This window comes from Podarcis vaucheri (genome assembly GCF_965113315.1).
Source record: "Podarcis vaucheri genome assembly, chromosome: 1".
Classification (NCBI taxonomy): Eukaryota; Metazoa; Chordata; class Lepidosauria; order Squamata; family Lacertidae; genus Podarcis; species Podarcis vaucheri.
The window spans coordinates 59,159,705-59,182,038 of NC_138759.1; the positions used below are offsets into that span (position 1 = coordinate 59,159,705).

At 40.3% G+C, this 22,334-nt stretch overlaps 1 protein-coding gene across 1 annotated transcript in view; it reads right to left on the minus strand.

Annotated features, from left to right (window-relative positions):
* The window catches only part of EHF (ETS homologous factor), a 50,958-nt gene extending 30,469 nt beyond the window's left edge, over positions 1-20,489 (minus strand). Inside the window, exon 1 of the mRNA XM_082226702.1 lies at positions 20,353-20,489. The gene's annotated coding sequence lies outside the window, so the exon portion shown is untranslated. The remainder of the gene's footprint in view (positions 1-20,352) is intronic.
* Between the last annotated feature and the right edge of the window lie 1,845 nt (positions 20,490-22,334).

Genomic DNA, 22,334 nt, shown 5'->3' on the forward strand with positions numbered 1-22,334 from the left:
AACGGGGTTTTCCTCCTCTCCTTCCACCCTGTGTGCTATCTATTACTATCTATTACAGGACAACCACCAGAACAGCATGCAGGGGAAGAGAGGGGAATTCATTCTGTTTGGCACTGACAGAACAGTCCAATTACAGTCATGTTGAGTTCCACCCTTTGCATTATAGATTGTTTTCCATTTTCTGTTTCATTGTTTATATATGTTTAATTTACCCTGTTAACAAATGATGACAATGATGATGATGGATTTGGTACATTTGAAATCAATTACTCTTGTTTTGATTAGTGGCAATTTGGATCGTCTTGCTAAATCAGGACATGTGTAATACCAAAACACTGGGAATGTTATGTGGGGAACAATACTATCACCGTGTGGGGAGTGTACAAGGTTGACTTGTTCAACAACAGTAGTTTAGCTGTGATGGCCAAACTGTTCTGATTTGGGTGCTTGCACCACCAATTCCTGGTTTTAGAATAGAGAAGTTTGTGGGCTACCAATACTCTATGTTCCAACTTTGAAAGGTGTGGGCCAAGTGGATTATATCACCCTTGTGCAGGAATTTTAGCCATTTGCTGGTTTACACGCCAAACTTTGAAAACTGTGGTCAGAATATCTTTTAGGGACTTGGGCATGCCCAGCAGTAATTTTTAATCTCCCTCCTACCCAATGTTGAACAACAGATCACCCTACCAAAATAACCCCAGCAGATGAAGATACAAAAGAGGGAGAAATTCAATGTTCCATCACCATAAGCATTTCTGCTTGCCAGACAGAGCAATCTCCCCTCTTCTTCCTCCATGCTGTTCTGGGGTTCTCCCAGAAGCCCTGTTGCACTAGTCCTTGCACTGGCTTCCACAAGCACGTTGGCTTAGTTGAATTAATAAGGGCCTGAGTGAATGAAAATGTCTTAGCCTTACATTGTTTGGCAGCATTGCAGGCCTGGCAACCCCCACCATGGTCTGGCCTGGCCTTTGGTCACTGGAGCTGCCCAGCCACCTGAATATTCACCTCGCTGGCCAAGAATTGGACCCAAGCCTGCCTTCAGACTGGCCAATGGCAGGCAGACCCTTGGGAACTGGCCTTCCCTCAGGTTCACTCCCAGAGCATTCATGACAGCCTGCCTGAGTCTTTTAGTTTTAGAAAATGCTAAGGAATAAGTGGTCTGCAATGTTTTCTTTTAATAAACTGTATGTTTAAATTATGTAAATATATTTTTGACGCCCTTGTAGTATTTTATTTTATGTCACAGCCTGAAAATCTGGAATGGCTTGTGAACTCTAATTTGTTTTTGTAGGATTGAATATGTATTTCTTAATTAAGATATGCATATATGTGGCATTATGTTGACTGATCAACATATATGCATCATAAGGTGATCTGTAATTTTAATTATTTATGTATGTTTTTCATCATAAATGAACAATTGCTAATGAGGAAGCTCACTGAATTCAGATCCTAAATTTTAATATTTTGCTGAGAGCTGAGGAAGGATTGGCAATGCTTTCGGAGGAGATTACAGGTTGTATTGTATGCATTCTATCTGACAGGAGTTTGAGGCAATTACAAGACTGTTTTGTATTAGACTGAAGAATGAAGTATCCAAAAGAGGGAATGTTGCAATGTTGGGTAACCTCAATTATCCTCACATCAACTGGTCAAGACAATGAGGTAAAATTTCTAGATTCTCTAAATGACTGCCCTAAGAACATTTGGCAATTACTGCTAAAGATAAAATAGCGAAGCACATAGAAGGATAAGCCTTGCTGAAGCAGAGCGAACATGTCTTCTGCCTATTTGAGTTCTCTGAGAGTGCCAACAAGCATATAGATAGAGGTGATCAGTTTAAATAGTGCACTTGGACTTTCAAAAAGCTTCTAATAAGGTACCTCACCAGATACTCCTGAGTAAGTTTAACAATCATGGACTAGGAAAAGAGATCCTCTTGTGGATCAGTAACGGAAAGTTCTCCTGATGGGGAGATGTAGAAAGTGAAGTCCCCCAAGGATGAGTATTTGGACTTGCACTTTTTTCTCTTGTTAATAATGCAAACAAGTGTAAAGTGATGCATGTTGGAGCAAAAACTCTTAATTTCACATATATGCCTGTGAGATTTGAACTGGCTACCAGGAGCGAGATCTTGAGGAAGATGTTTTCTTATGCTATTGGAGTGGTGGTGCCTTAATGCCTTAAACATTTGAGCAAGTAAATAAAATGATAAATTGTGCTTGGAGAAAGTACTGTATACGTTCTGCAATACGACAATTGCGTTAGGCTTACAAACTACAATTACTGGGGTTCGCTGGATGCCACTCAACTTGGCTTACTCAACTCTAATTTCCCACTTTTCCAGAGAAATAAATTGAGCGACTTTTCCCATCAAACTAGAGGGTTCAAAGAGGCCACTTTCTGCTGGCCCATCATTATTGAAAATAGACAAATCCAACCTATTCAGCCACATGCTGCTGGGATTACAATAAAGAAAGTAAATACACTCCAAACTTCACATGTAATCCAACCCTAATAAATATAATCATATTAGAATATTTATTCATCAACAATGGATTCCATAACAGAATGTAACTAGATCGCTCCCGGACTCACATGGGACCAAGATATAAAACACAAAGGACATGATCCTTCCCCGGAGGCACAGCACCTGCACGTGGCTTAGTCATAGGGCACCACAGAGTCCTGCAACCCCACCCACCAACTCTTGGCACATTTGAGCAAGCAATGATGCACGAGACCATTGTGGCAGGTAGGAGCTCTGTGTGTACTTTGCCTTCCCATGCAGCCTCTCTTCTCCCATCCTGTGAGGCATTAGGGTGATGGCACAAGACACAACTACAAAAAACAAAAACTCATTGCAAGGAGGGTGCAAGTCATTGGCACCCAGCTCTATGGCCCATGGTGAAGAAATGGAAGATGGATTGCAGTTGGCAAAAGATTGGAAGGTTATGAATTAATAAAAGCAAATAGGGTTAGCGATGGTCAGAGAAGGAATGCGTGGAGAAATAAATGAACGCTGACTGTAGAACAGTAGGACAAAAGAGGGAGCTTGAAGGACAGAGTGCTCCGAGAATGAGTTTCAGTAGCAATCCAGAGAAGGGGTACAGAATATGAGCAGGTCCCTATCAATCCACATTACTGTTCTAAAATATAACACTTTGTTCCATATGTAAAGATTAGCATCTTTGATGGCAGCAGTAACTAACCTGCTGTTATTATTGCAAGAACCTTTTAAAAGCCCTTAAAGTTAAATGGAATGGATATAAAATCCAATGACTTGGATCCTGATTTCGGTCAGCGGACTTCCCGCCTCTCTCTCCCCACTCTAGTCACCCATGCCTTCCCAAAAACCATTCCTGGTAGCTACTGTACCCTCCATAATGGCCTGGGATATGGTGTAGTGGGCTGTAGAGGAAAGAGCGAATCAGCAAAAAATCAGGGTAACCCTAACCTACTAATGCACTGCCACCTTAGTTTATAATTACAGTGGTACCTCAGGTTACATACGCTTCAGGTTACATACACTTCAGGTTACAGACTCCGCTAACCCAGAAATAGTACCATGGGTTAAGAACTTTGCTTCAGGATGAGAACAGAAATCGTGCTCCGGCGGCCCGGCGGCAGCAGCAGGAGGCCCCATTAGCTAAAGTGGTGCTTCAGGTTAAGAACAGTTTCAGGTTAAGAATGGACCTCCAGAACAAATTAAGTACTTAACCTGAGGTACCACTATATAAGGAAAAAGAAAAACAATCAGAAGCATTTCTTCAGGTAAAGCACAGATGAGGCTGGGATTCAGTCCAGTGGCTCGTAGCTGGTGGCCAGTAGCTTAGATTACCTTTGAAAAAGATGACGCATGTATAGATGCGAGATTGATCATGAATTGTGTTAAGTTTGGCCTGCTAAGTAAATACCTTCATTGATAATGATGCTGTAGGTAGCTATTTCCTGAATAAGCAAGCTTCTCTTCCTATCAGTCTTACATTTATATGAATCTACCCCAAAGCCTTTGCTACCTCATAACGCAGGTGAGCAAACATTCCTCTAGACTGGTTGGTTAGCCTAAAATATATATAGAATGCTACTATTTCCTGTAAGTGTTCCAACATGACCAATGGTCAGGGGTTATGAGAGCTGTCATCCAACAACATCTGGATGACATCATACTCAGTACACTGGATTGTACATGTTCTGGATTGTACATAGTTGTTCATTTTGATTAAAATTCTTGTGGCGTAGGAAAACGTCAAAAGTATCTATTGTTTCCCCATGTGGTTTCCCATTAATCCAATGGGCTCATTCCGTGGTAGGGTAAGTCTGAAGGGAAGTCTGAAGCTGTCCATAGCTATCTTCAGTTTAGATGTGCTTAGCACTTAGGTGTTATAAGTGCCAGCTCAAAAACATAGATTCCTGCTTGTGCAAGTCACCTACTCAAATGAGCATGGTAAGATCAGATAACAATACTCAGAAAAATCTTAGGGCCAAATTAGACACTGTGCAATTGCATGAATGATTTTTAAAAGTAAAAAAGGTGCATGTGTGCTGAAAAACCATTAGTGGGGGGCCTCCATCCTTTGTCACACTTTTGGTCCAAATCCAGATTTCCCTCTCACATTGGGGAAAAAATCCCAGTAGTGGGAGTGGAAAGTTTCATTCCAGTTCAAATAGCGGCTGCTAGTCATGTAAATATTTATACATATTGGCATTTGGGTAGAATGAATATCTTCTTTGTCTTTGTTACGAATGTTAGTGCTAGTTTTATATATTCTGGAAAGCATTCTCATGATGAAGGAGAGCACTGTCTTGCTTCATAGCTTAAAAGGGCAACCCAAAGGGCTGGAGGAAAGTTTACAACATTTGAGGCTTTTCGGCTCATGGGGCGGGGGGCAAGACGGGACATGATAAAGGTGCATAACATTATGCACACTTCTTTCATATTATTAGCACCCAGCATTAACCAACAAAACTTAATGAGAAAAACTTAAGGACCGACGAAAGGAATTACTTCATGCAATGCCTAGTTGAATTATGAAATTTGCTGCCACAAATTGTAGTAATGGCCACCAGCTTGGTTGACTTTAAAAGGAGATTAGACAAAACCATACAACCTTATGATAGATTGTATTCAACGGTGGTTTTCCTGAGCAAAGAAAGGGCATCTGGTTTTGGTTGATCTCTCCTACCTAATGGCAGCTTCTGTGTGTCCTGCACCCAAGAGCTTCTCCTGTGAGTTGGAGAACCCACTGGAACAGCAAGGAATATGGCACAGAACAGTGCATTTGGCAAATATAGGGTGCCTTGCCTTAAGCATTTCCACAAGCACAAATTCACCACAAGATATGGGATGGGTGAAGATGTCCGTTTTGGTTTCTTTCTGTTTCCCAGTCTTAAGTTCGGTATTCAACATATCGGTCTGCAATATTTTTTGGAAAATCAGCATTTTAGTGCAAATTTCTCCCATACACAATTTTTAATGCAATTTTTGAATTTTATTTTCACTGCCGTATACATTTATATGTACACTTTAAACTAGCATATGCATTTTTTGAATTGCAGTGAAAAATGGGGACAATGGCAAAGTTTGAAGGATTGCGTTTCAGTTTGCATGTGGTTTCACAAAGTGCAAATTTGGCAAGTTCGCATTTAGATGTGAACTGAATCCAGTTTCTTCCCCACCTCTACACCGGATACGACCCGAAGTGTACTAATTGTGATGGCTATATGTCACCTGCAGGATCAGAAGCAGGGAAGCGATTGTGGGAGAGTGCTGGTGCACTCGTTCCCTACATTCAGGCACAGAAGTCCAGTTTGATGCAGCAGGGCTCTTGTTATGCTCTTGTGCTTGCAAATGCAGCATGCTCCTTTTATTAAGCAAATAGTCTGGCATTCCAGAAGCAGACTTCAATACAATGCCTTATTCTAGGGGGTGTTGACTTAAAGAGTGCGCTGGCTAGATGTTTGCTCATTTTCTATAAATGTTATTTAAGATCAAGAAAGCAATATAAGATTTTGCTGCTGCGGTTCCGACACAACATATAAAAAGAAATTGAGGGCAGCTTGACATGTGCAGTTTCAGGCAGTGTCAAGTCAGTGCATGCATAAAGGCGTCAGCCATCGCTATCTTTCTTAATACATCTCCAGATCCCATATACGGTAAGTAGAAATCAAACCAGCAGCTTCAAGAAATGTGCTGTTAAAAATGACTGCAGTTAGCCCCTTTGCACATGCACTTGTCCGAGTGGTAAGCAGAATGCCACCCTGAAGAAACAAAACCTTAAAATGATAGATTGGGTGACCCAAAAGACATTGGCCAAGCCTGAGTTCTATTGAAAACAATGGGACTTAAGTTAGTTCCGGCCAGCTTGTCCCACTGATTTCAATGGGATTAAAGTGTGAATAAAGTTTTTTTGTTATTTATTAAATTTGTATACTGTCCTTCATCCAAAGATTACAGCGTGCTTCACAACAACATAAAAACACAAAGTGAGAATACAAAATACATAATAAAAACAAAACAAAACCAGTAATAAAGGTAAAGGACCCCTGACAGTTAAATCCAGTTGCAGACAACTCTGGGGTTGTGACGCTCATCTCGCTTTACAGGCCGAGGGAGCCGACATTTGTCCGTAGTTTTTCTGGGTCATGTGGCCAGCATGACTAAGCCGCTTCTGGCGCAACAGGACACTGAAACCCACCAGAGCAGTACCTATTTATCTACTCACACTTTTTGGCGTGCTTTCGAACTGCTAGGTTGGCAGGAGCTGGGACAGAGCAATGGGAGCTCACCCCATCGTGGGGATTTGAACCACCAACCTTCTGATCGGCAAGCCCAAGAGGCTCAGTGGTTTAGACCACAGTGCCACCCGTGTCCCAAAACCAATAATACATCCTCCCCAAAACACATTTAAAGGGCATAGAACGTTAATCAGCTGAAGCCAAAGACCTGGTTAAAAGGAAATGTTTTCGCCTGGCCTGAGGGAAATCTCCCTGGGGAGAGGATTTCACAAACGGGGAGCCACTGCAGAAAAGGTCCATTCTCGTGTTGCCACCCTCCTGACCTCTCATGGAGCAGGCACACAAATAAAATTCCTCAGGTTCCAACCGCACATGTGTCAAACCAGTGGTGCTCACAACAACAGCGAAAGGAAAAGGTATTTATGCTCATCAGCTCAAGGAAGAAGCCTCTCCCCACCCCCTCCCAATGCTTCTCCTCCAACGCTGCTGCAGAAAATAGCTCTCACAGTTCTTGCTTTAAATTAGACTAGATTCAATACAATGGAGCATTTATATGTCAAAAGACTGGAAACGGGTTGTCAAGGTAAAATTCACCGTAAACAGAGACGTTAATTCAGTTGTTGGCATGGCTCTCTGTTATCTTCTCAGTGCCTTCCAAAGGGTATTAACCCTACCTTTTGGCAGCATGGTTATTTATTATACTATATTATTTTTTGCACCTGCTGCCTAGCCCTGATAACAACTCACACCACGCTTTGATTTGCTGGGCTATTTGAAAAACAAAAGCAAAAAAAGGCCTCAGCAACCTGAGCTGGTTTGATGAGAGCACTTTTCCACAGAGTTTTCCTAAGTATATGGCTTTCTCCTTTTAGGTGTGAATATCCCATGGTTTCCAAGATGCAGAGTCCAATTGGAGGAAGAGCAGTCTCCCAAGATGAGATGTGACATTCTTCTTTTCCATTAACCCGAACCCAAGCAGCACACAGCAAATGCCCAGCTATAAGCAAGTGTGCAAATTGTGAAGGAAGTGTGAGCAAGCTTTCCCCTCATTCACTCCATATCCTTTGCTCTACTACCCTTAAATGACAATACCATGAGCAAATGCATTAAAGGGAAGTGATGAAAGGGGAAGTCATTGTGGAACAAATGACTTCTCAAGCTCTCTGTAATTCAGGATCATGGTACAATAGGTATATGCAAATCATGGCTAAGGAAAAGAAAACAGTCCAACCAGCCAGCCATCAAAAGGTTTTTCTATGGATCTCTATGTAGCTAACAGCAAGTACTGAAAAACAAAGCAATGTAAAACATGGAACTAAAATTGTTTCATGTTGAGGTCAATGGTTGGAACTATCACTTATGCCTTACCCAAAATTGTGGGTAATGCAAAAATAATACTAATAATAAATGCAAAGATACGATTGCTCTAGTTGTCTTTGCATTTATTATTAGTATTATTTTTGTATTTATTTTTGCATTCATACCCCACCTTCAAGGTCGTGCACACATTTCCTCTCCACCCCATTTTATCTTCACAATAACCCTATGAGGTAGGTAAGGCTGAATTAATCCATCAGAGAAGAGGAGAAAGGTGAGACCCATTGTAGCGTGGTAAAGGATATGTAACTAAATTGCCAAATGAAACCCCAAAGAGCATAGATTTGCAATTACATACCACAGATTTTTAAAAGTCACAGGAACATGAGATGAAGCACAGATTGGCTGCTAGCTGCCCATCTGCAGGTCTTTTCCACCCACTGACACAGATGCCAGGGTGACATGGCTTCAGTTTGTTTATTCTGTATATAAGCATTCCTTGCTGTTGATATTTCAGTCAATATTCCCAGTCATTCAACAGAGAGTTGTTGGTGGGAAGGGGCCAAGTCTGATGAACAAGTCTGAAGTTAGAATAAACCATTTAGAGGAGCAGACTGCATTGAAAAAATGTTAAATTAAAGATACTCAAAAACTGCACGCATGCGCGCGCGCGCGCGCGCACACACACACACACACACACACACAAACACACAAACTTTATATTCTCCATAACCAAATGCATCCCCAAATCGGAAGGTAAATCCTACATTTACTCATCTGTGTTTGTAATCATGTGGTCAGGAAGCTAGAATCAGAACAAGCTCCAGGTGATGAGGCAACAGATTGTCAAAGAGTCCCCTCAAGCTCCATTTTCCACACACACCTAGAACAGCAGTAGGGGGCCATTTCCCCCAAGCCATGCCCACCCACCATCTGCTGTCAGGTAATTGGCAGGTGGGAAGCGCCATCCACCTGTAAAAATCGCCTGCTGGGGAGCTCTGGATTTGGTCTGCTGGGCTGAGAAGGCTCCCTAGAACATATGAATAAAGAAGAAAATGGAGAGTGGACTGGATTCTGCTGTTAGTGGAAGCCAGCACAAGAACTCTTGCTAATGCAATGTCGATTCTCCCTGTCTTCTGCCCCTGTGTGCCCCTCCAAACCCATTTTGGAGGGTTGGGAGGACCCCCCTAGACAAGTGCCTTGGAGGGTTAGAGGAGAGTTTGTTCCATAGAGCAAGCAAAAATGCTTGCACTGATAGAATGATCTCCTTGGTTCTATGTTAAATTCCACCCCGTGTTTTCTCTTGACATTACGTAACCACAGCCGGGACAATTGGCTTCCAGGGCAAAGTCTGTAGCCAATTATTCATAGCTACATACCTGCATTTTCCACAAATACATTTGTGCTCAAAGTGATTTACTGGGGGAAACGATTTACTGGAAATAAGCAGTCTATAATAATTGCACATGATTATAACACACGGCAGAAGTTGTATTATCACTGCAGCATAACACAAAACAACTCAGTAATTAGCAGTTCATTTAAAATGCAACAAAAGTGAGCCTAAAGCTTACCAACAGGACAAGTGACAACAGTGAGCTTCATGTCCCAAGTAGATCCAAAGCAAGCCCCGCCAACTCCAGCAAAAAAAGGAATATTTATACCTAGACACAACAGGCCAGAGAAAAACACCAGCTCTCTCAGGAACGCTCCTAGGGCCAAAGGGTGGGGCAAGCCAGGAGGAAACAGCCACCGCCAGATGGCAAGCATGGAGTCAGTCATTCTTTCCTCCTCCCTATGAGCACCAACACCTGTCTTTCCAAATACTAAGGTACTAGTGCTACTGGCAACTCTACGTACATTCAAATCCCAAGCTGGCAAAGCAGCAAAAAAGAAAGAAAAAAACAGGCCAGGAAACGCCAGCAACTGATCTAGACATCATATCCCAGATTCTTACTGTAAGTGTGTTTATGTCGGAGATAACTGACCGCATGTACAAAGTGGAAGTGAAGAAAGCAGCGCTTCTGTCTGGGCTCCTGTCTGGGCTTCAGCAGGTGCCTGATTGTCAAAATGTACTCTATGCACATGAGACTGGAGCTTTTCAGTACATAGAACAAATTCTTCTAGGGTGGCAAGCTCTGTCTCTAGCATATGCTTCTGTAGACGTAGGGTTTGAGCCGCCTGCCATAAACCCACCTCTGATGTGCATTCATACTGCATGTGTTAAATGCCCCAAAGCCATGAGCCACATCTTTGCACTACAGTGGTACCTCGGGTTACAGACACTTCAGGTTACAGACTCCGCTAACCCAGAAATAGTACCTCGGGTTAAGAACTTTGCTTCAGCATGAGAACAGAAATTGTGCGGCAGCAGCGGGAGGCCCCATTAGCTAAAGTGGTGCTTCAGGTTAAGAACAGTTTCAGGTTAAGAACAGACCTCCGGAACGAATTAAGTACATAACCAGAGGTACCACTGTATTGGCAAGATTCTCTTGGCCAAGCAGGATAGTAAATTATAACAAAATCCAGCCAAAAAATAATTAAAAGATGGTTATACTGTTGGCAGGAAACTACTTAAGACTGGTGGTGAATTTTTGCATTCCAGTGAATGGTTAATGGAACAATGTCTCCCAACTACTGGGATATATATATTTGTTATATTTATATTTTGTGCTTCCCAAATAGAGTTCAGAGCACTATTTAACAGTAACCCTGTAAGATAAATTAAGTAGAAAGACAGTGGTTGTCCTCTTTCAGTGTTGGATTGCTTAAGCCCCACTGTACATGTACTGGATTGTAGCCTTAGTGATTTGTCTGAGGCCACCCAGAGGACTTCATAGCTGAACAGAGTTTTCCGTGTTACTATGCTGTTTCAGGTTACTGGTGAACAGAAGTGGTTTTGCATAAAACAAATTCCATCTTGCACCATTGCATCAAGATTCCTTATATGCAAGAGGGGGCTGGATGAGGCCACTGGACTGAAAGCCCCCTGCATTCCCCACTACACAATCTAATAAGCTGGTGTATCTATTTTACCTGGTGTACAGAATTTTAGGAAACCTAGTTCTGAAAACTAGGGATTGCTAAAAGATGCTGAGGATATCATCAAAGAACATCAGACAACTCTAAAATCCACAGTGCAATTGCACTCTCCAACTAATATGCTTACTTTTAAATACTCAAATTATTTATTGGTTTATCTCAGAAATTATGCCTCATCAATTTGATTTGGGTTACACTGGCCCTCAAGCTGACTTACAAGCAATAAAAGATACATAGATACATATAAAATAATTGAGAGTGTGTATGTGTCAGTAGAGTATATGCTTGTAGCAAAATGAAAATATATTTACAATTCACCCAAAGGATGTGTTTCAAATTAATTGAAAAACCGTCAGCCTAGATTATTGGGGGAGCGAACTTCAGAACACTATTGCCACACTTAGAAAGACCCTGCCCCTTCATAAATACTTTGAGGGATGTTTTCACTATAGCTATGCCAGATAATACTAAATATTATCAATATTACAAAGGTTCATTCCTGTGAAGAAAGGTTCAAACATCTGAACTTTGCATTCAAATGCCAGGGAGATTGTGCTAATGTTTCCTGTCTCCATACAGTCAGATGCTTGTATTTCTCAAAGTTTTCTGAAGTTACACCACAAAGATGATTCAACAGAATTCTGAATCATTTATATGCAGTTGTGTAATAATAATTGTATGTTTTGGTCAAACCCATTACATTATAAAAAAAGAGACAATTATGTTGGGTACATAGGATTTTCTAACCACAACATCTTGGCTGATTTTTACATGGTCTTTAGATGACATGAGAGAGCAATTATACTGTATTATAAATTAGTCACTTGCCCAAACTCAGTTTTATATCAAAGCTGATTTAGGACTCATGCAAATTCAGGGTTGCATCTAACAACAAAAAGGTTTTACATATAGCTGAATCACTTTAAGAATCATCATATTAATATTTCCTGGCTGGATCTTTGGCTAAGAACATAAGAAAACAAAGGACACAAAACTAGGAACCTGAGCATATAGGACTGTTGTGACAAGATTTGTTCTCTTCTGGAGAAGAAATTTTCCCAAGCAGAGACTACCATATTGTCATTCCCCACCCCCATCTTTTCCTCTACCTGCTGAGAAACCAGGTTAATTCAGTTACCAGCAAGTATTGTGGGCTTTCTCCTTTATTTCCCCAAGTCATTGTGACTCAGATAGCATCTACTGCCCCACATCTCATAGAATGAAGGGTATGCATTTTATTCAATCTCTTCCTATTCAGAACAGGACCAAAATGTTAGTTGCTAGTATTCATGCTGGTCTGTAGGAAGAAAGCCTCTGGAGAGTGCATCATCTTTCCTTTTCCTGTGTAATTTTGAATTTCCATGTGCTGCAGCTGTAGTAGAAGCTGAGGGTGCCTTCTGGCTTCATGATTCAGGAATCATGATGTTAAAATTGATTTTTGCTAATAAAACTCCTTTAATCTTTTTTATTACTACAGTACAGATAAAGTACTAGCTAGAACCTTGCTCAAGTAACAAAAGTTGAATATTTTCATTAGGATTTCCTTAATTATTACTAACTTCTTTCTATTTTAATTTGTTGGAAGCCACCCATAGTGGCTAGGGCAACCTAGTTAGATGGGTGAGTAATAATAATAATAATAATAATAATAATAATAATAATAATAATAATGCTATATGGAACATCACCACACCACCACTTTGCTCAGGATTTCAGAATGAGGCACTTGTTTTGAGCAATGTCCTCAGCAGTATGCATAAAGGTCAAGACAAAGTTTCAAGTGAAGCCCTAGACAGCTCCATGTAGCACTTAGGATGGAGACTATATGGATGACATCCAATGATGTCCACCTGCTTACACAATAGAAATCAATATGTGCAAAGGGATTTCTGGTTACCCTTAGCCCCCCTGCATGGCTTCACGGTCAGCTGCAGATAGTCTTCCAACACTCCAGAAGAAAAGAGAACAGGGAAGCTTTGCTAGATCTTACCCCCAAAGAGCAGATCAGAGGTGTTTCAGCAGCAGCCATCACCATAACTGTGTACAGTGATACCTCGGGTTACATACGCTTCAGATTACATACACTTCAGGTTACAGACTCCACTAACCCAGAAATATTGCTTCAGATTAAGAACTTTGCTTCAGGATGAGAACAGAAATTGTGCTCCGATGGCGCGGTAGCAGCAGGAGGCCCCATTAGCTAAAGTGGTGCTTCAGGTTAAGAACAGTTTCAAGTTAAATACAGACCTCCGGAACGAATTAAGTACTTAACCCGAGGTACCACTGTATATGTGAAGTCGGTATCACTCGTTTTACTCCTTAATTCCTTTTCCTCCAAGAAGCTTGGAAGAAACTGCATAGCATTTTCTCCTTATCCCTTATAGTCCCTTTTGAGACTATATCTGATAGTTTTATAAACGTGTAGTTGATAGACTTTGAAAGCTTCTTGATCCTAGAATTTAGAATTGCACTCCTGCCATCACATTAAAGTAGATCATTATCACTCGTCATCTGTTCCAAATGAGGAAATAAAGGCATATTTATTTTAAATTAGGAATCCAGTAGTTGCATCCAATGGAAAATGGCTCTTTTTTATATAAAACAGGATAGTCAATTTCTCCATTAGTTGACAAGCCATGTTTTCAACTACACTTCCTGTTTAATGCACCTGTAACCTAAGCATGCTGCATTCTACATATAGTTTGGGGTTTAATTATGAAAGAATGTCACAATACAGTAGTAATATATTATAATACTAAAGAAGTCTGAATTACATTTGTCCAAGTTACATCACCTTTACCTAGATTCTGTTTATAGCTGTTCATTTTTATTTAACTATGTCTTTGCAGGACTACATCCAAATCATTTGTGTCTCATTCCAAAACATTTGGGCAATCAGAAGTTCTGGAAAATAGGTAGCTACCTGCATAGGACTGTAGCGACATGATAAAGTTAGATAACAAGAAGCTAGGAAGGTAATTTATCTTCTTTCTTCTTCGGCAATCACTCATAGCCCAGTAAGATTGTCTTCCATGAACACGGTCCAAGTCAGACTAAGCTGATCAATATAGCTCAATATTGTCTACACCAATCAGCAGAATCTCTTGGAGATTCAGACAGGAGTCTTTTCCAGCTCTCCTAGACAGAATCTAAGACTTTTTGCATGAGCTCTACCACTGTACTGAGTTGTGACCCATCCCCTATATAAATTAATTTATTAGGAGCTCTGGGTAAATTGTTTTCTTACTCCGGTTCAGATAGTTGTGTACTATGGCTTTTAAATTCTGAGTTGAGCAGAAAAGTTTCATTTCAGAACAACATTACCCACTATGTATATTGAAGTTGAAGCAAATGTTTCAGGAGACAGATGAGCAGATTCTGACCGGCCCACCCATGAGACAAAAGCAAGGCAACCGCCTCAGGCAGAAGGGTCCACCAGGGCAGCAGATCCAGTTATCAATCTTTCTTCTGCACTTGTTCCTGTTGTAGGTATTCCTTGACCCCTTCTTCACTTTCAGGAAAGGGGATGTCATTTTGGAGTCCACTTGATGTGCCAAAATGCCTTAGGTGGGCCCTAGTCTGTTTGTACTTGAGTTCACTGAAATCAATAGGTTACCAACTTTGCATAGGATTGCAGCTTTAATTGCATTTCTTCTACTCACACAACATGCCCTAGAAGACACATCAGCTCACAACTATCCAGTCTAGAAGAGGCTGTCAAATTATTTTTCCTTTGCCCATCTTTGAAGGCACCTTGCAATTATATGTTTCCCATGGCTGAAACATTAACAGATGGTACTCTTCCACTTGAGAACATTATTGTGGTCCTTCAGATGCCACCCTCTTGCCTGCAGGATATCAAAGAGGAAAAATTCTAACCCCACCCAGACACAAATAAGTATTTGTACTAATCCTTTGAGGATGCGGACTGAGCTCATTTCATAGCTGCAGTCAAATGAGACAGATTTGCATAGGGAATGAAATGTGTGGCCCTTAATTTGGAATGGGGTATTTGGCATTTCACAAGCTAAAATGAGGGTACAACTGACATTTTTTGAAATATTGATGCAATCAAGCAAATATATCCAGACACGATTGAAGTCTGTACAACAGAGATCTAAATTAGGTTATATCCATATATGCAGGGAATGAACTATACTTTTAAAAGTATTATCTTCAGCAATGAAGCTGTTATTATCACTGTTGACATTTACTGTATGATGTCAACTTCTGTGTATCTAATTTGCTTAATGATGTTTACTTTGTGCCTTTAAAAGCTGACCAAATAACACAACTACTTGGAGTTATATATGCTTTCTGAGAACTAGAAATACAATTAACCTTACAATAACCTTTATTTATGTGTGCCTTGATCTAGGGACCTTTGTGGCTTTCCTTGTTCATTTAGAGAAGGCAGCTAAATGTTTGCAAAGAAAAAATAACATTGAGCTGACCAGTCAATTGGAATTAATAGGGAAACTCACCTAGACATGTTTTTGTATGTCCATCAGATCGCATATGTTCACAAGACATCACAAATGAAAGCACTCATGGAAATTATCTAATTAATTCCCTAGTTTAAACATTTCTTTTTGAAAAACGGCCTAGCTAATTTTTTAGCTGTCAACTTTTAATTTTTAACCATTTCTTGAAATACTTTTCTACAATATAAGTTAAAAGCCTTATTTAAAAAAAATGAAAATTCAGCTTTCCAAGAGTTTTCCCTGACGCAGCTGCTCTTTAGTACTTCAGGGACTTTATATCAAATGGCAATATTTCTTTATTGAAACTCTCGGCGTTATTGTTTGAAAGACAAAAAGTAGTGTTCCTTCCCGATATGGTATCTTAAGCACAACACATCTCAGAGTTCCTTAGTTCATGATGACATTTTCTTTTTAAAAAAGAGAAAGATTTTTTTTTTAACCATTACAATAAATGGTAATTTTCCAATTAATTAATACAATGCACCTTCAAACCAAGGAAAGCAAAGAATATGGTTTAACATCACCACCAAAAAGAGATGAAAAATGCTGATTTCTCAACCAATTTGTTCCTAATCACATTATCTTTTGCTCAGACATACTGTGTTATTGCTGTATCCAACAAAACTTTATAATGTTGAGGAGCAGGAGGAGCAGATAGTTTCACCACCCCTCCACAGTCAGGGGGTTGGTGGCCATTCGCACATCATCCACATATCCTTCAAAACAATTCAAAATAATATTTATTGGTTTTCTCAGTATTTCATATCCAGTAATGTAGCCCAAAATTTGCCTCCAACAACCTTGTTTTTTCCCTATATCCTCTATATCCTGTACAAGTAATCTGCACCACATCTCCAAAAATAGTCATGGGACAGCTTATATACGTGTTTCGGCACCACGTGTGAAGTCTTAAAATAGTTATGTTTCAAATTCATTGCTATGACTACTTTACAAATTCTGTCTCCTGTCCGCTGGTGCGCGCGCGCACACACACACACACACGTTTGCAGAGGTCAACAGAGTAGTCAGCAGAATGCAGGAGAGAAAACAAGCAGAAGCAAGCAGATATATGGCCCCCAGAAAGAGTGGGAGCCATTTCTGCTGATAAATTTACAGACCCCAGAAAATAGGTCAGAAAATAAGCTATATTTAATTTACAAGTGTGTAAGTCTATTCAAGATTTATGCCAGCATTATTTTTTTGTGATAAAAATTATTTGAGAATTGTACACATTTTAGAGTAGTGCTAAGTTTCCTGCAATATCATCATTTGCGGGGCTTTTTTTCCAGCTGGAACTCACTGGAACTCAGTTCCGGCACCTCAGGTGGATGCCATTGCCATTATAAGAGAACAAGAGGTGAGTTCCAGCACCTCTTTTTCTAGAAAAAAAAACCCAGTTCTGATCATTGGGTATTATAATACATGCATCACAACATTTCATTATTGAAATACGTGTGTGTTTTTAAAATGCATGTTAAAAGTGCCTCTTTGCAAGACATAATAGTGCCCTTTCGAATTCACCTCCTTTCCCTCATGAAAATTGATCCTTAAACAATGTCCCATGCTTTGTGGCTTAGGCTGCTTAGTCCTCAATGGCCTCTACCCATGCTGCATTAAAACCTAGCTTTGTACAATTATGTCACATTTGTTTCCAAAGGTCTTAAGATCCTGGCTGTATGCAAGAGCAATCCTAAGAGTGCATACCAAAAAATCCCCCTGAGATCACTTGGATTTACTTTATAGGTTGCAGCCTAAAGCCCTTTTAATTCACCCTCTCCTCAAAAACAGACAAGTTGAGTTCACAAGGCCTAATGTTGCATCTGGATATGGAAAGGCCAAACTCACATTCTTGCTCAGCTATGAAGATGACTGAGTGGTCTCAGGTGTCGCTATCTCAACATAACTTAGCCTCCCTACCTGTAATACTTGGGAAATGGAGGAGAATTGCAATAACATAGTGCCAAACATATCAGAGGCGACTAAAAGCTTGCTAATTTGTGGCCTTCATTCCAGGTTTTGATGAACCTGAGGAAAAAGTAAATTCCAAAGCTGGGGAGCAGTTGCCAAGAAGACCTCTCTGGATACCCTCACTTGACAACCTCTGCACACACAAACACACCCCCAGTGGCTTGGGAACGGCTTCTCCATGGTGTGAATTCGCAGTGCTTGAGCGAAAATTGCAATTATGAAGGCAGGGGAAATCATGTGGGCCTTTACCACCCCATATAAGCCCCTTTCTGCAGCAATTCTGGTTGTCGGGAGTGAGTGGGGTGAATACCATAACAACCAGCTGATTGAAATATATTTCTCCTTGCTGGAGACAAGTTAGATTTCATAGATGTCTCCCTAGACTCCTGTCTCTAGTTGTTCACAATCTGACTTTTAAACAAATACTATTAGAAAAGTCCACAGTGTTCTGATGATTATATTTTGTAGTAGAATGTCCCTATTTTCTGAGGAACATTGGAGGGTATGTTATGCTTATTTCCTCTGATGGTGCATGATCATTGGGCATATTGGGGAATTGTGTTTTCCAGGATTAATAGACCATATGTCACAGCAATTTTTCATACATAACATGATCTCCTATTTCCTTGTAATCCCTTTCTTTGCTTTTTCTTCACAGTACTCCATCAGTCTTCCTTTGTGATCAATTTAAGACTTTGCGGGGAGTAACCGTGTGTCTGTGCAATACTACTTAACAAACATGTCAACTTTATCATAAAGAAGGTTATTGGTTTTGTGCAGTTATGTTGAAATTCTAAACTAATTGACCATTTTCAGTGAAAACAGTTTTTTCTTTCTTTTTTTTTTAATGACTGTTTATCCAAGTGAAAATAAAATGGGGAAACCAGTTACGCTACCCTGAGATTGGAAGAAGGATAGGAAAAGAAAGAAAGAAAGAAAGAAAGAAAGAAAGAAAGAAAGAAAGAAAGAAAGAAAGAAGCCTGTGGTTTGGCTTGTAAACAGTGCCTTACAGTGCAAATCCATGCATGTTTATTTGGAAGTAAAACTGTGTTCAGTGAAGCTTAAGCCTTTGTAATCATGTTTAGGATTACAACCTTATTTATGTTTACTCCACCATCCTATTAATTAACTCAGTAATTAACTTCACTATATTAAATAAGACTTACTTCTAGATAAGTGTTCACACAATCACAGCCAAATTTGCATTTGCTGCTGGTCAAAAGAAGAACAAAAAGGGAATGGGAAATAGAACATCTTCTACCGGATAAAAAAGAGTGACTATCTACTTCAGTTTTAATCTTTGTTTTCCACTTTGTATCTGCACACATTATCTTTTTGTGTTATTTTCCCCCCCCCCCCCAAAGAAAAGCATATCACAGCTGAAGCTATTTTACTCTTTTGCATTTATTTATTTCTATAACAAGAAGCCTGCATGTCCTTCGTTATACCACTTGACATAAAACACTTTTTAACCACCAGCACCATTGTGGGTTAGGTTAAAATATTGGCCAGTTAGTTATATCTTAATTTTATGTACTCAGGTTTTCTCTTTGGTACACCAAACAATGTATTCTAGATTAATCAAGCATTTTTTAAAAACTGCACGTATATGACTGAGGAGTTACTGAACAAGTTAAAGCGCCTATTCAGGATACATAATATGTACCTCAATTTGTGCAGTTTGCCACTACAGAATTGCAAGTAGAAAATAATATTTTAAATAGCACTACCGTGGTTGATTCATGGTTATTCAAACTAAATGTCAATGAAAGCCAATGGAAAGGAACACACCAATACAGCCAGATGAAAATTCTGAAGGTCATAACTTTGTTTATACGCTATTCTTATATTCAGAAACCCAAAGAATGTTAACCTATTACTATAAGAGCATGGATTCAACATGGTGACCTGCCACTGAAGAAGTGGAATTTGACTTAAGAAATGAATAATAACTGACCAAGATTGTTGTGAAAACTTGCGTAAATTTGTTGTCGATCAACACAGCACAGGAGTGAGACAATTTCATGATACGAAATTATTAGTAGCCCTGGTTATAATGGCAATTGGGTGATAGGGAACAATCTGGAAACTGGACCCAGAAGCCCAGTTGAAGCAGACCAGTGGTTTTGTGAGAACATTACAACATCTCCTTCACCAGACAGGCAAACAATATATTTGTGGATGATCAGCAACAATATTATATTCAGCAGACCTGATTACAATGTCCATACTTCAATGCTAACCCACAAATACAATTTGAAACCCTTGAGAAATTAGGAGCAACTCAGTCTACAGAAGCTGGCATGCCCACAATTGGGGTGCCCGGTCCTAAATTAACATATACTTGAAAACATATAGAATTGTTTACATTTTATCTGAACATTAGCCTACGTTACCTTACTAAATCAGGGCTAATAGCACAATAATCATTGTAACTAAAGGCAGGAGATATCAGTAGTAGCAGCAGCAGCAGCAGCAGCACTAGTGGAACAACTTTAAACAAAAACAAAATGCCCACTGTCCTGCTGGTTGAGCCAATGAATCCTGCACGTCATTAGGATATTTTAAACCCATTTACTTTAATGGGATTTGAGCTGCCCGTGCGTAGCCAAAATCTCTTAATGAAAGCTTTTCAACACCCTTTGATCAAAACATTTTAGTTGCGTTTTTCAAGGCAAGGGTTGGAACGTCATCATTATGCCAGAGATTAGTTCATACTTGTGCACCTCTAGATTTTATCCCTAGTGGCAGAGTTTTTTGTTTAAAAGGAGCTGAGCAGCACGCCGTTCAAAGCCCTTACCTCATTTAGCTGCTGGTTCTGTTGGGGAAATCCTTTAGCTGCAGCAGCGAAAAGACTGATCAGATGTTATGCCAGATGTTAGGTACACATAGGTGGCAGGCTATCACTTCAAAAAACAGCAGTGAAGGCAGATGCTTGTGATATGAATTTTAAAACATATTTTAGAATGTTTAGCTGGCCAATTGTGGAATTCCTTAGGTCACTTCCTGTTATTCTGATTGGATCGTCTAAAATAAAACTTTAAAAAACCCCACAGGGATTGCAAACATTTGCATACAGCCAGCCAACTCACACCTTCCCACACAAACAAAACAAGTCTAACCAGGTTACACTTCTGTCCCAAGAACAAAAGAGAAAGAGCCCTGTTAATGGATGAGGCATTGGTTTCGTGTGTGTGTGTGTGTGTGTGTGTGTGTGTGTGTGTGTGTTTAAGACGATCCCATTTATTTTATTTTATTTTTGCTAAGGACAAGTTATTTCAGGCAGTTAATATAACCTGAAGAAAGAAAAGCAAACTCCAGAAACGTGGCCATCATTTCTGACAGCTCAAACCGGCTTGGGGGTGGGTGGGGGAAATAACCAGAAAACGAACAGTATGGAATAGATTTGCATTGACTGCAAGCTCAAGCAAATGTTCCAGCACTGGAGGATTAACTTTATCCTCCCTGGTGTTCACTTACCCTCACTGAACTAAGTCATATATTAGAGAGTTTGTCTCTGTGCCTTCCCTTTCCCCATATTATTTCTGTGTGCGCACACCACAAAGGCACGGTAGAAAACAGAACAAAACAAAAACTTGGCACAAACCGAAAACTGCATACCTGCACAAGGAGTGACTGTGGATGTGGCAATCAATGCACAAAGGGGCAGCCAGAGTGTCAGACTTGTGTCGGTGTCCATGGTGCTTTTCAGATTCTACCCAGCCTCTGCTATCTGCTCAGAACAGAGACAGTTTGTACATTGCTTTGCCAAGCCATGCAGCAGTGGGTCCATGAGAAGCTCCACACAATTGGGACTCTTCAAATGGATTTAGAAGTAGCTGTGCTTTAGACTTTGTACAGAAGAATGCAGTGCCAACTGGCTCCAGGTGAAGGAAACCACGTGTGAGCAAACCGTAGCTTTAATTCCTGCACCTCTTTAACCTGACTAGGATGAGGAACAGAGTATCAGAGATAGATGGGACTGACACATTCAGGAAAATGGCTGGGGGTTGGATATAAACTAATAAGAGAGAACAGCGACAGTGGGTATTGGAGGGGGGGCTTAGTTTTGCATTTAGTCAAAAGGAGTGGGCTGGTGTAGCACAATTTTGCACCTTTGCACATGCCTGCAGACAGAGATGCCAAATTCTGTTGCCAGGTCTATGTAACTGAATAGCCTCATCACAGGATAAAAAGAGTTCAGAGCTTCCCTATTAGAAAGTGTAGCTCAGTTGTCGCAGAGACACCAAACACAACTTTTCCATTGTTGACCATTAGTCTACCCATGAGGCTGGAAACTAGACTCCATTGGGTGGGAGATCTAGTCTACAAATCTGGACTCCTCAATTCTATTCACGAATGTAATTCACGTTTGCTTTCAGAACTTAAAATCCCTGGAATGTTATTGATTTGTTGTCTACTCTCCATGCTGTTGTGGTCTCAGCTAAAGCGTGGTGGGAGTAGCGTACATAGAACTCCAAGTACTGCATGCATAAGAGAGCAGCTGGTCGTGGTTCAAGGCTGCTATGAGCATGTTTTGGTTTGGTTTTCTCAGTGGTGTTGTCGTAAAATTTGAAGTGCTAATCTGTGCAGCCTCCATAGCCACATACCCAGAGTCCATACCCATATACCCAAGATATGTCCCAAAATGAAAACTGCTGTACAGCTATATACTCCCAAAATAAGCATGACATTTGTTTTATTTGTATCAGCAGATGGTCAAAGAATAGCAATTTGTCAAAGGGTGGTACGGTGTTAGGATGTTAGACTTTGGCAAGGAAG